This window comes from Equus quagga, chromosome 11 (assembly GCF_021613505.1).
Source record: "Equus quagga isolate Etosha38 chromosome 11, UCLA_HA_Equagga_1.0, whole genome shotgun sequence".
Lineage (NCBI taxonomy): Eukaryota > Metazoa > Chordata > Mammalia > Perissodactyla > Equidae > Equus > Equus quagga.
Window position 1 is genome coordinate 84,529,246 of NC_060277.1, and position 13,839 is coordinate 84,543,084.

Sequence of the window (13,839 nt, forward strand, 5' to 3'; positions counted from 1 at the left end):
GAGCGAGGGGGGCCTCTTGCTGCTCCTTCCAGCCCTGCCAATCTGAGTTCTCTGGTAAAAGCTGGGAGGCGGAGACGCTGGCCAGAAGGAGCCACACCGCGACCCCGAGTCTTTTGCTTCAGGAGCAGGTGGGAGGCGGCGCTGGGGATGACTGGCTGGGGACGACTGCCCTAGGCGGTCGTGGGCAGCAGAGCAGAGCACGGGCGCTGCGCCCCAACAGGAAGTGCACGGAACCTGCAACAGAACCTCCCGGGAGCTGTGGGCCCACAGAGAAACCAGGCGAGCAGAGCAAAGAAAATGGGCCAGACACTGAGAAACAGCCCTTTCTCTTTGTGTTTTGAACTACGTCCAAATTGAACTTTTAAGTTCGAATAAGGATTTGCATTTCAGCCTGCGGCTCCCGTGGAACCTCCGTCCAGGTTACTCTGTATGTCTTCCTTATAAAGTCATGGAGTATCTGTGCAGAGAAGGGAATGAGTGAGGGTGAACATTTCGCAGCTCTTTTTCATCGCTTTTCTTTCCAAGAAAACACTCAGCCCTTGCATTGTACGACATCTTGCTGTTCACAGGGGCCGTTCATGCGTCTCAGTGCAGGGTTGATCCTGTGGGATCAACACTGTGGGGCTGGAAGGGTGTGTGGGGGGGTGATCCTCATTTTATAGCGGAAGAAACAGGCCTACAGATGCTGAGTGAGAGCCTTGGGGTCCGACAGCAAATTAGGGGCCAAGCCTGGACTTGAATCCAGGTCTTCTAACTCCAAGCATAGCACTCTATTGTTCCACCAACGCTTCCCGTTGGCTCCCTCCCCTGGCTTTCCAGGGCCTGGAGCTGGGGTCTGCCAATAGCCTTGGGTAGGTGTAGCTCATAAAGTGCAGTCAGTTTCCACCAGGGGCCGGCCCCGTGGCCGAGTGGTTGAGTTTGTGTGCTCTGCCTCAGAGGCCCAGGGTTTCGCTAGTTCGGATCCTGGGTGCGGACCTGGCACTGCTCATCAGGCCACACTGAGGCGGCATCTCACATGCCACAACCAGAAGGACCTACATCTAGAATATACAACTATGTACTCAGGGGCTCTGGGGAGAAGAAGAAGAAGAAGAAGAAGAAGAAGAAGAAGAAGAAGAGAAAATTCCAGTGATCTGAACTTATGTTTTAAAACATGCTTTCCTTTCTAATTATATAACCAATACATAAGTGCATTATTGTTAGTAAAAATTTCAAATAATACAAATAGAAAGCTCCCCTTTGACCACCATGTCTCCCCATCCCGTATCGCTCCTCATCACATAACTACTGATGACAGTTGGATGCAAATCCTCCTAGCCCTTTAAAAAAATGCATTTCGCATGTGTTGCTGACGGATTATTATAATCCCTCACCATCTTGCTTGCTTTAATTGCCAGCTGTGTGTGTGTGCGTGGAGAAAGCAAACATTCTAATATTACCTTCCGCAGAGAAAGCCAGGATGGTGAGTCAGCGGGACGGGTGGTTTAGAGCAGTGATTCTCCGAGTTGGATGTGCGTGTGAATCACCCGTAGGTTTTGCTAAAATGCAGGTTCAGATTCAGTGGGTTAAGAGTGGGTGCTGGGATCCTGCATTTCTGTTCAGGCCCCGGTTGGTGCAGATGCTGCTGGTTGCAGGCCATACTTGGGTTTGGAGCACAGGCTCTGGAATCAGACAGACCCCCTCCGCCTTTCATTGCTGGCTGATGGAGCTGGGCAACTGTGTAAGCTTTTCACGCCTGTGAATCGGGGCTAAGAATGACACCTTGCCCATAGGATTGCAGTGAAAACACAATCAGCTGGGGCCTGTGAAGCACTCAGTCCAGTGCTGCACATAGTGAGCACTCAATAAATATCACTTATTAATGTCGTCTAGAGGCAAATACCATAAAGTTGTCCAAGCCAAACAGAAAATGCTTGTTGGTTGGCTGCTATTTGGGGCTGTTTATGCGGATGCACTTCTCCATTATTCATTTAGTATTATCATCATCATCAGGATTTTTTTTTCTTTGTGAGGAAGATTGGCCCTGAGCTAACATCTGTGCCAGTCTTCCTCTGTTTTATGTGGGATGCCACCACGGCGTGGCTTGACAAGTGGTGTTAGGTCCACACCCGGGATCCAAACCTGTGAACCCTGGACCCCTGAAGCATAGCACTCAAACTTAGCCACTACGCCACCAGGCTGGCCTCCATCAGCATTTTTAATATGCCTTATATGGTATTATTCTCATTTGCTGTTGGGGAAGCTGAGGCTCCAACGGTTTGGGTGATGTAACCAGATCCACACAGCTACAACGTAGCAGAAACAAACCTCCACCCAGGCTCCAGGTCTAGTGCTTGTTGTAGACACTGTGGCTGCCTTCTCTCGAGAGCTTACTACTGGCGTGGCCCAGTGGGGCTGCCGGTGGCCTGGAAGCTAGAGCCTCTGAAGCATGGCTCCAAGGAAGTGACGTGATAGGCTTCATTCTGTTTTTCCTCCCATACCTGTGAAAAGGCTGCCAAAAAACTGTATCCCCTTACACATTTTAAAATTCACATATAAATTTCTTATCTTAACTTGAAGTAGAGTGTATTTCCAGGCTTATTGTAAGTCATATACTTGCTTCAAATATATTTTTGTCAAAGCCTTAGGATGGCAAACTCAGCTCAGGCAGTTATGGAGAATGTCTGCCGTAATTCCTAACTGGCGGAGCTGGACCTCGCCGTTAGACCGGTGGGCGAGTCACGCTTCGGGGCAGAAAATGTCTGACTCGATTTTTTGATTCCAATAAATGTGTTAAACAGGTGTCCCTGTGTCAGCTTCCTTGCTTCCTAATTCTAAGCCTAAAACAAACGAATGGGCGGTAAGATAGATAAGGCCTTGGTAAAGAAAGGCCAGCCCCATCTCAGTGTCCATCCTGGGGGGGGAGGGCAGGGGCGGCTCCCCCAGGAGTGCTCTATTCTCCATTGTCCCTTTGTTTGGTGGCTTTTTCACCCCAGGGCAGAGCATGAGTATAGTTGGGATGGCTGGGAGGGTGGCTTTCCTTTGAGATGTTTAGGAGGGCCCTTGTGAAAGAGAACTGGTGGGCCCCTACGGTTCCCAGCACAACAGTTTACGGGAGGCTACGAGAGGAAGTGGAGGGTTGGAAATTGATTCCCTGAAAGCCAACCATGTCTGAACACCCCCAGGAAGTCCCCGGGTTTCCCGAATGTACGCTGGTGGGAAGACCATTGGACCAGCTGCTTCCTGGAGAGGCTGCCCAGGGTTTGCTCTGTTACCTTACGCTGCTCTCTCCAGGGCTGTGGATCTTTGGGAATCTTTGCGGAGCTGGGATGGAGCCTTTTTTTCCTACAGGTTCCTTGATGACAACCCTGGACCTTGTCCCATGTTTCCTCCCAGTTCCTCTCTCTCAGTGAGGCGGTGGCGGGGGGCTCACACTACAATGATGCCTCCTTGTCTCAGAGGGGTAAACTGAGGCCCAGAACAGGAGAATGACTTCATGGCCACAGAACAGTCCGTGTACCCCACTGAGAAAGCCTTCCCGGGGAGGCTTCACAAGGCAAAGAGGCCTTAGGGGGGTCAGGAGAGCTGGTCTTCAGAGTCCATGCCCTGCCTCAGTGCAGGTCACTTGCAGTCTCTCATCCTCGGCATCTCCTTCTGTGAAATGGGCTGATGTGGTAGCATTTAGCCTGGTGTTCACAGGCTTTGAAGTTGGACAGGCCTGTGTCTGAATCCGGGCTTTGCCACTTAATAGCTGTGTGACCTTGGGCAAGTTACCTCTCTCTCTGTGCCTGTCTCCACATGGGTAGATGGGGCTAAGAATAGCGTCTCCCTCATGGGGTGGATGAGAGGATAAATGAGACAATCGCTGTTTAGTGCTGGAGCCACACAGCGTGCTCAGTAACTATTATTGTTGTTGTCGTGCTGGTTTCTCGTTCCGTAGGAATTACAGTCAGGAAAAGACTGCATGGAGCAAAGGCCTGGTTGGGACTCTCCAAGGGCAGGGCTATGCTGGTGCGTGGCGTTGTCCCCTTCCCAGGATGGCAACATGCGCAGAGAGGCACTTAATACGTGTCACCTGATGAAAGGCGAGAGCAAGCCAGGAGGCTCTTAAGGCTGCTCTTGAGCCCCACCAGCTGCTGATCCCCGACTGTTGACTGTTGGCATCTTCCTCTGGCCTTCACCCCGGAGCATTTCAAGCCTCTTGACTTCTTGTTGCTGCGGGAGGTGGGGGGGGGGGTGGGCTGCCCTCTTACTGCTCCACACATTTCCCCTCAGCCTAAGGTCTTTGAGAGTGCCCTGCTTTAGGGGTCCACCCCGCTGGGGACCTGTTGGAAACCTGTTGCTGCCCAGCCTCCTCCACTGCCATGGAGGTTCCTGTGCCCTCCCTGGTGAATGGCCGGCCAGCCGCAGGCGCTCAGCTCACTCGCCTTTCCGTTTTAAAGCTGCTCTGTCTCAATTTCTTGTGGGCCTCTCCCAGCAGATGTTTTATAAACAGAGTCTTGTCCCCACCCCTCCAATCCCTTGGGAATTTTGTCATCTTTTCTTACAAACTTTCAACTGGAAGTTACTCCCTTGTCTTCCTCCTCCTCAGCTGCAGAGAAATAAATAATGAGACAAAACAGGGCCCTCCAGTCCACCGTGGGCTTTTGCAGTTTCAAGGAATCCCTTTGTCAAGCAAAGAATCCTTTTGTCAAGTGAATAATCGCTCACTTTGGATTTCTGTTTGGGGTTTTTTTGTTCGGGATCTTTCTCAAGAGTGGGGCCCAGGCTAATTCGTAGGCCTGGGGGCGGGGGAGGCTGCTGCCTCCCTCTCCACCAACTGAAAGGGCTCCCGGTTTGGCTTCTAGATCTTCTGATTGCCTTTAATCCTTCCGATGTCTTCCTGTCGGGGCTCTGGCCTGCCATCGATCACGCTGGCCCGGAAGGTGGTGACGGGTTTGTGTTTCTCGCTCTGTTTTGTTCCTTTGCTTCGCCAATCACGTCTCCATGGAAACAGGTGCAGCCTTTGTGCTGCCTTTGCTTTGGGCGAATCGATGCCGAGGCCGGGGCCGACTGGGGATTTCTCTTTGCTCTCCACCCCGCTCCCCTCTTTGGGATCAAAGGGGGAGGTGGGGGCAGTGCTGGAGGCCTTGTGGTGGCCTGAAGCACCAGGGGTGAGGGAGCTATAATCAGTCCTCCAGCTGAGGACCCCGGGGCATGGCTCCTGGCCTGGCCTGCCCTGCGTGCTCGCACCTTGTTCCTCATGAGGCCGTTGGATGGAGCGGAGTGTACGGTGGTCTATAGACACTCTCAGCCCCCCTTGGCCCACTGTATTCTCAGAGGCAGCTGCTGCCACCTGGGTGGGAGGCTGAGTGTGAGAGCTGGCACCAGCTCTGATTCTTTGGCAGGACCTTGAGGGCGAGGCCTTGAACCTCTCCGGGCCTTGGTTTCTCCTTAGGGGGTAGAGAGGTTTTGAACCTCTTTCGTAATGTGACCCCTTTTACCTTAAGGAAACCCCACATCTGGGTAAACTCTGCAAAGTTATTGTCATAGGATTGTTCTATGGTGAATAGTAAAGTCAGTGATTCAAACCAGTGAATTGCCTGGTTTGAAATGAAACTTCAGAATCGGGAATCTCTCTTTAGACTGAGCATCTTGCTTATGATCCAGCCCCCAGATGGCTCATCCTCCTGCCCAGGGTGTCCTGCATCCCGGGCTGACCACGGCCTGTTAGGGGAGCCCTCTGTTCCAGGCCGAAGTACAAGCGTTGGCCGGAGCAGCCGGGACCACAGCCGATCGGCTCTGCGTCCTCACGGTCCTCCCAGCAGTTCAGCAGTGAGTGGGCGAGGATGGTTACGCAGGATGGGCTTCCTGAGGCCAAGCAGCAGTTTTCTGCCAGAGCCATTTGCCACCCACACTTTCCGTAGTCATCTCGGTCACTGCTGGTTGGACGAACTACATTACCCAGCAGGAGAAACAGTAGGCTGAGCGATACGGTCCTGCACTGTGCTAACCCTGCCCAGTCACATCCACCTCATGGATGAAGCCAGCCAATGCCACGCTGCATTTTAATATCTGAATTCTCTACCCATCTGCTTTTTAAATTTAGCAAAGGATGTGTTTAACCTCAGATTTGCATTGTCCAAAAGCCCCGCTCAAGACTGGAGCTGGAGCTAAGCTGCCTGCGAGACCTCTGAGTGTGATGGGTGAGGCTCCCATGGTGATCAAGGTCAGCTTGTTCAGTCTTCTGCCTGCAGAATGGGCACCTAATGGAGCCGCTACTTCCGGGATCTGTCCCGGGAAGTAATACCTCTTTACAGTCCCCAGGTTTCTTCTGGAATCTAACCTAAATCTCATTTTATTTTGTTCTGTCTTTAAGAAAGATAGAGAACAAAGAGCAGGTATCCTTAATGCTTTACTCAAAGACCCTTAAATCTCTACTCAGCCTTGGCCAAACACACCCGATTTTTGAGGGTTGCTTCCTCGCTTTCTCTCCTTCCAGCAGAACAGTGCCCTAGTTTCCTGTTGTTAAGACAAGGAGAATAGTAGCTGCCTCATTGGGTTGCTGACAAAATTAAATAAAGACTGTGGGGACGCACCTAGCCAGGTGCCTGGCATATGGTTCGCTTTCAATTACTCCAGGTGACTCCAAATGCATTTTCTTTCCTGTCTACTTTTACACCACTCTGGGCCCCTGCTTTTCGTCACAGCCTCTCCTGAGTAGATTCCCCTGGGCTAGTGGGACAGCCAAGGCCTTGGATGGTGTTGTTCCTGTCCTTGTTTGCAAAATGGCCTGCAGGAGCTCCCAGTTGGGACTGCTGACTCCCAGGCTCTCCCAGTGGATGCGGCAGTGTCCCTGGTACCTCATCGCGAGAGGCCTTCCGCAGACACAACTTGCTCCTGCTCCTCTGGACAGCACCCTGGATCTGTGCTTTGTCCAAACTGTGAGATATGGAGTCAGTGGGACCCCTAAGCTGTTTGATTTAAAATTTCCTCCCTTCCCTTTTCTCTTGATCAGCATAAAGATACATGTCGCTTGCCTGCTCTGTGCTGGGCACTGAGCTAGGTTTTGGGGACAGAGAACTGAATGAGGCCAAAAAAAATCTCTGCCCACCCTCCAGGTGGGCACTGTCTATTGGGGCCACCAACCTGGCACACTGGTAATTGTGACATCACGTGACTAATGCTGCCCCCTCGATGGTGCAGGAAGAGAGGGAATCTAACAGGTCGAGGCCATGTGGGGGTGAGCCAAGGAGGGTATCTGGAAGACTTCCTGGAGGAGGAGGTCTGCAGTCAGAATCCTAAAATAAAGAGTTACCGTTGACCAGGGTGAGGCTGCTGGGGCTGAGGGGTGAGGGTGCAGGACCAGGGAAATGTGCTGGGATGGGGTGTGGTCAGCGGTGGCCGGAGGAAGGAGCTGCCGAGGACTTGGCCATGCTGTGGCTGACGCAGCAGGGCCCTGGAGGACTGGTGGACCTGCACTAGGAGGATGATAGCTCCTCTCCAGCACCAGATCTCTCGGGCGGGGGGCAGAAACGAAGGGCTCCTCAGTGTTGACCTTCCTTCTCCTCTCTGGCTGGTCTCTGGGCTCCTCTGTTGCTTTATAGCCCCTGAGGCCACTGCCTTTCCCTCTTTTTCTCCTACAGGATGATTTGCCCTGGGGTGGCGTCTCCTAACTGGGAGTAGCGCAGAGTATCCCAAACCTCTTTGACTTGCTAGGGTTTGGGGGATGGGGATGGCGTGCACCCCAGGAGATTCTGACTCACAGGGGGTCCTGGGCCTCTGTCTTTCAAAAGCTCCGCAGGGATTCTGCCGCACCCTCCGGCTGAGAATCGCTGCTCAGGATGCCTGTGTACAGTTAGGGTTCCCCCCTGAGCCGCTGATGGGTCTTCCCTGCCCCGTCTCCTTCCAGTTTCTCTTTTTCACTTTTACAGAGTGGCATTATTCTCATTTGTTTTTGAATCTCTCCTTTTATTCTTCCAAAAGGGATCTCCATCAACTCATCTTTTGGCTTTACTACTTTTTAAAAAGATATTAGTGAAACTGGGGCACAAAGCGGTCAAAGTGGTCCAAGGTCACGAGAAGCCAACATCTGCCTTACAGAATCCATGGTGTCTTCAGCCTGCTCAAAATGGCTTGGGGGGCAGAGGGCTCAAGTGTCCAGAGCCCCAGCCGTTTGAAGAAATGGGGCAGGGGTCTGCTCCTCAGACGCTTACCGCCTTTTAATCAGGAGGCAGTGTCTTCTTGCCTCCCCCCAGTGGGTTCCAGGCCTGCACAATCACGGCCATTGTTCCCAGTTGCTCTGCCCGCTTGCCTGGACATCTGTTCTCCTAACAATATCTGCCCATAAATCCTGTCCCCGAGTCCAGGGTGGCTTAGCTGGGGAACAACGAAGCCTGCGACTGGCGGCCAAACCTTCACCATGGCTACACGAGGGTGTGACCACAACTGTGTGTGTTTGCTGGCGGGCACCAACACCTGCATCTCAGGCCAAGGTTGTGTGTACGTAGCGGTCTCCAGGCTGCAGGGGCGGGGGGCCGTTTGGCTGCAGTTAGAAGGATTCCTCACGGAGCCTTTCTGCAGGCTTCTGTTATAACTCATGCTATTGCAATTCTTGGTCTCCGTGAAGAAAGGAGATTTTTTTTTTTGCTGAGGAAGATTAGCTCTGAGCTAACGTCTATTGGCAATCCTCCTCTTTTTTCTTGAGGAAGATTAGCCCTGATCTAACATCTGTGCCCATCTCCCTCCACTTTATATGTGGGTTGCCACAACACCATGGCTGATGAGTGGTATAGGTCTGCACCTCGGATCTGAACCCGTGAATCTGGGCTGCTGAAGTGGAGTGCACGGAACTCAGCCACTATGCCATGGGGCCAGCCCCAAGAAAAGAGATTTTTGTCCTGTGTATCCTGACATACAGTAGGTCCTCACTAAGTGTTTTTGACTGACAGTGAATGAATGGGTGAATAATTAGAAGTCTGTTGTGAATGTCACTGGGGTGCCTGTGATGAAACAGATTCCGTTCACTGGGACATGTAGAACACCTCCTGGGTAATGTGGGGTCCCTGAAGAAGTGTCCCTGCCAGATTCCGCCCTTAAGAGCCCATAGGATAGAGAGAGACAGCAAACGATAAAGTGCCACATTGCCCATCATCATGGCCACTAAGTGCCCTCTCCCCTCTTCCAGACCACCAGACCACTTTACGTGGCATCACTAGTGGTGGTCTGGACGAGTGGAGAGAGATCAGTATTGGCGAAGTTTCCAGAGACTGCCTCCTGAAAAAGGGGAACTTGAGCTAGGTCCTGAAAGCTCGATAGGGCTTGTTGAGAAGGACAGAGGAGAGGTACAAATCATCGTTCTAAAATCTGGTCCCTGAACTGGGGGCGTCAGCGTCACCTGAGAGCTTGTCAGATATGCAAATTCTGGGGCCCCACCCTAGACCTAGGGCACCAGGAGCTTTGGGGGTGGAGCCCAGCAGCCTGTGTTTAACAAGCCCTGCGGGTGACCCTGATGCTCCTTGAGTGTAGTCACCGCTGGTACAGAAAAAGGAAGGAGTCTGATCTTTACACGAGAAGCTGAGGAGCTGGGAAGTGACCGGGTATGTTTTGGATGAGTTCATCTGTTGGTGGCACAGAGAGAAGACAGGAGGGAGACGGGAAGAGCAGCTAGGAGGCACCCAGGGAAGCAGGCTTGGGATGCTGAGGATCTCAGCTGGATTGGTGGTGGCCGTGGAAACAGAGAGCACAGCCAAGTGGTCCTGTGAAGGGAGAGTGGACAAGCCTGGTGACACATTTGATCTCATGTCACACTTTAAGAGCACTCTTTTCTTTAAAATGTTCAAAAACCACTTGTCCCCATCACATTGTTATATGCTAATTGTGGGAAAATATAAGAGAGAAAAAAAGAGAGGGGGAATGCAGAATTCCACCGTGCAGGACGACTGTTAATACGTTGGCATATTTTCTTCTGGTCCTTCTTCCTATGCATTTTTTCTTTATGTAGTTGAAAGCATACCATACGTATCTGTTCGCATCCTGCATTCTTTGCTTAACAAATATCATAAGCATTTCCCGATGTGCTTCCAGGCCGTCTCCTTTTATTGTCACGGGAGCCCCGTAAGTTGGGCAGGATGATGCTGGTCAGGAAGAAGTAACTGAGGTTCAGAGAGAAGAGGAAACTGGCTCCAGGAACTTCAGACAGTGGGGAAGTCGACAGTCAAACAGCCTAGGTTCTTCAGCTCATAAATTATAAGGAAGAAAATGGATGAAGGGGAACCTGTAGGTTAAAATAGACTTAAAAGAACGGGCAAGACGAGATGTCCAGGGATGTACACTGGAGTGACAAAGAAATGCAAGGAAGTGACGACTGCGAAAGTCGGCTTGTGGCACGTCAAGGGTCTTGGAGTGGCGGCAGAGTTTCGGCTCTTGACATGAGTGGTTACAAGATGTTTGCCATATGATAATTCATTAACCACTCATTTGTGTTGTGCAGTTTTCTGTATCTGTTTTATTTTATTTAAAAAAAAAAACGTTAAGAGGAAAAAGGAGCTTGCTCGAGGATCCATGTGGCAGAGCCAGGACCCGAGCCCAGGTTCCCAGGTCCCCCTCGGGGTCTTCGTTCCCCTTGTTCCCACGCTTGGTGGGTTGTCTACTCACCTCCCAGCCCCCAGCCCCCAGCCCCCAGCCCCCAGCCCCCAGCTGCACTTGCCGGAAAAACTGCAGGTTTACAGCTCATTTTGGTTTACCTTCAGGGCGAAGCTGAGGCAAGTTGCGGGGAGAACAGTGATACCCTTTGACTCAAATGGGGAAATTCTTAAGGAGATTGGTTAAGTTCGGAGTGAAAGTGTCTCAGCCATTTCGGACCATCATGTGCAGTGTGTGTTGCAGGCGAGGAGGTGCTTGACTGCTTTCTCTCTCTGGTTAGTTCAAAGATTCAGGCCCAACACCCAGGCAACTCTGCCTTCTCAGAACCCCTTTCAGTTCATTTCCTTAGCCTGACCCATCAGATTCCTTGAAACGATGTTTTTTTCTTTAGTAAGCACTTACCCCCTGGATCCCCAACCCTCACACACGAACCACAGCCCCAGTTGCCTTGTTTCTCTGACTCCTTCCCATTGCTCTGGAGAAGCCCAAAGAGGCAGCGCCCGGGCCACCATGGGGCACACCCAGGAGAGGGGACAGTGAGGGAGCCCTGCCGATGCTGAGCATCCCCTTCCTCCTGGCGAGCATGTTGCAGGGCCTTTTCTGAATCGGGTCCTCTGAGCCCAGGGCCCTGCCAGTGCTGAACCCAGAACTGGGCTCCCCATGGCCTCTTGCTTCTCTCGCCTGGGGTGTCAAGTTTCACGGGAACCAGGCCAAAGCTTTGATCTTGAATGCGGCTGGGGCCACCAGAGGGGGCCTAGTGCTCACTGCAGGCCAGTGCTCTGCCTGCCCAGGAGAAGGGGGTCTTTGCACTTACCCACCCTTCCCAGAAGCATGTGGAAGGGTCCTTCTGTTGGGGCTCGGTTGTCCACAGTCCTTGGTCTTCCCCAGATAATGTAAGAAAGCCCTCAGTTACGTGAACCATGGCTTCCTACTGGTGAGGAGGGCTGCCCTTTCCGTTCTGGAATGGCACTGTCGGATAGAACTTCTGCCATTGGAAATGTTCAGGAATATGTACTGTTCCATACGATGGCCACGAGCCGAAGTGGCTGTCGAACACTTGAAATGTGGTAGTGTGACCGGGGAACTGAAGGTGGAATCTAATTTAAGCTTAGTTAGTTAAAATTTCAATTTATATCGCCGCACGTGACTAGTGGCTACCTTCGTGGACAGTACAGTTCTAGAAGGAGTAGGTGTTTGAAGGCCACACGTGGCCAAGTTGAGATGTTTCAGAATGCCTGCCCCCTGCTCCCTGTGTGCACACGCACACACATGACACATTTCAGGAAGGCCCTGGACACGATGTCCTTTTATAACACAGTCCGCTGTTGATATATTCTTATCTCAAATGAGGCAGAGCTGCCACTGACCACAAATGGGGCCCCATGGGTGGCTTCTCGTTGTCCTTGCACAATTGGAGATAAGCGGGGTAAGGCCTGAGGAAGTGTGCACCGAGAAGTGTGAGCACAGCAGTCTCGGGCCCCAGAACCTGGTGTCCCGCCCTGGCACGCCCATGCTCCTCCCTGCGTCTCCCCTTTGGGAAGAAAGAACCTGGTATCGGTTGATGCCTGGTGACTGGAGACAGGCATCTTGTGTGAATAAGGCCCTGTCCCCAGGGTGGTCAGCCCACGCCAGCAGTTTTAACCTTATTTCCTCTTCTGGGTTGAACAGCTCGGCCTCAAGTAAGAGGGATTTTCACCTTTTGCGAGAAGGTGGAGGCTGGGGGCAGCTTTTGGTTTCTTGATTTACATATGTATATATTTTTGAACAAGGCGGAGGATGGGACTGAAGGTGCGCTAAAGTATTTGCCGGATGAGTTGGTCCTCTCATCCCTCCCCCCGCCCCCGCTTTCCCACTGCCTAGTGCGTGGGAGCGCTCTGTGATGTTCGTTGAATGAATGAGTGAGTGATTTCTGCCTGCCAGAGCACCCTCGAGAACAGACCTCTGCTTATCCTCTCTCTCTCTCCTCCTCCTGCCCTTCTCTTCCTCTCCCCCTGCACTACAGGCAAGCCATCCCTCCTTTCCCCTCCCCTTCTATCCGAGGCTCTCGGATGTGTGCCTCGTTTTCCAGCACACTAGCCTTTTCTAATAGCTGTTTCCTAACGTATCCTAATCCAGCTACTCCAAACGTCCAGAAAGAACCCCTGCACCGCTGTCTCCCGCCAGCCCCGTGGCGTGTGTGGCTCTGCCGGCCGCGTGAACAGTCCTCATCAACAGGGGTGGCATTATCCCCTGGCCCACTCCGTGCACATGGGGACAGAGCCCTTCTGTGCAGGCAGGATTTCCTGTGCGCTGGTTGCCTTGTGTCTGAACAGCCCAAGAAGTGCCCCCTTCTGCCCGAGGCCTCACAGTGCCTTCTACAGCCCAGTGCCCCACCCTGCCTCACGTGTGTCTTCATTTATTTTTATTGCGGTAAAATATACATCATGTAAAATTTACCATTTTCACCATTTTTAATTGGCACCTCAGTGGCATTAAGTATATTTACAATGTGGTACAACCATCACCACTATCCATTTCCAGAACTTGTTCATCAGCCCTCACAGAAACTCTGTGTTCATTGAACACTAACTCTCCAATCCCCTGTCCCCACAGCTCCTCGTAGCTTGTATTCTAATTTCTGTCTCTAGGAATTTGCCTATTCTAGGTTCTTCCTAAGAGTGGAATCATACAATATTTGTCCCTTAGTGTCTGGCTTTTCGCATGTTTTCAAGGTTCATCCATGTCATAGTGTATATCAGAATTTCACTCCTTTTATGGCTGTATAATATTCCGTTAGTCCATACGTCTATACCACATTTTGTCTATCCATTCATCTATTATGGACACTTGGGTTGTTTCTATCTTTGGACTATTGTGAATAATGTTCCTGTGAACATTGGTGCACAAACATCCGTTTGAATCTCTGCTGTCAGTTCTTTTGGGATATATACCTCAGAATGGAATCACTGGATCTGTGGTAATTCTGTGTTTAACTCTTTAAGGAACCACCAAACAGTTTTCACAGCAGGTGTACCATTTTACATTCCCACCAGAAATGCACCTTATTATTTTTTTAAATTCTTAATTTTAAACTACAGAAACAATTCATGTTCACTGAAAAATTTCAAAGGATGCAGAGGAGCATTAAGTAACAGCAAAAGATCCCCCTCATGCCACCCTACCTTTTAGACAACTGCTGCTTAGTATTTGGTGCGTATCCACTCAGACATCTTCCTGCGCATATGCACGTATCCGGGT

The 13,839-nt window shown here is 51.4% G+C and overlaps 1 protein-coding gene across 3 annotated transcripts in view; it reads left to right on the plus strand.

The window, feature by feature from the left end:
- CUEDC1 (CUE domain containing 1) overlaps positions 1-13,839 on the plus strand; it is a 75,779-nt gene that overhangs the window by 25,535 nt on the left and 36,405 nt on the right. The window contains exon 1 of one of the 3 annotated variants that reach the window (XM_046676993.1): positions 9,473-9,557. The exons of the other annotated variants lie outside the window; for them this stretch is intronic. The gene's annotated coding sequence lies outside the window, so the exon portion shown is untranslated. Of the gene's footprint in view, positions 1-9,472; positions 9,558-13,839 lie in introns of those variants that run through there. 3 annotated transcript variants of the gene reach the window in all.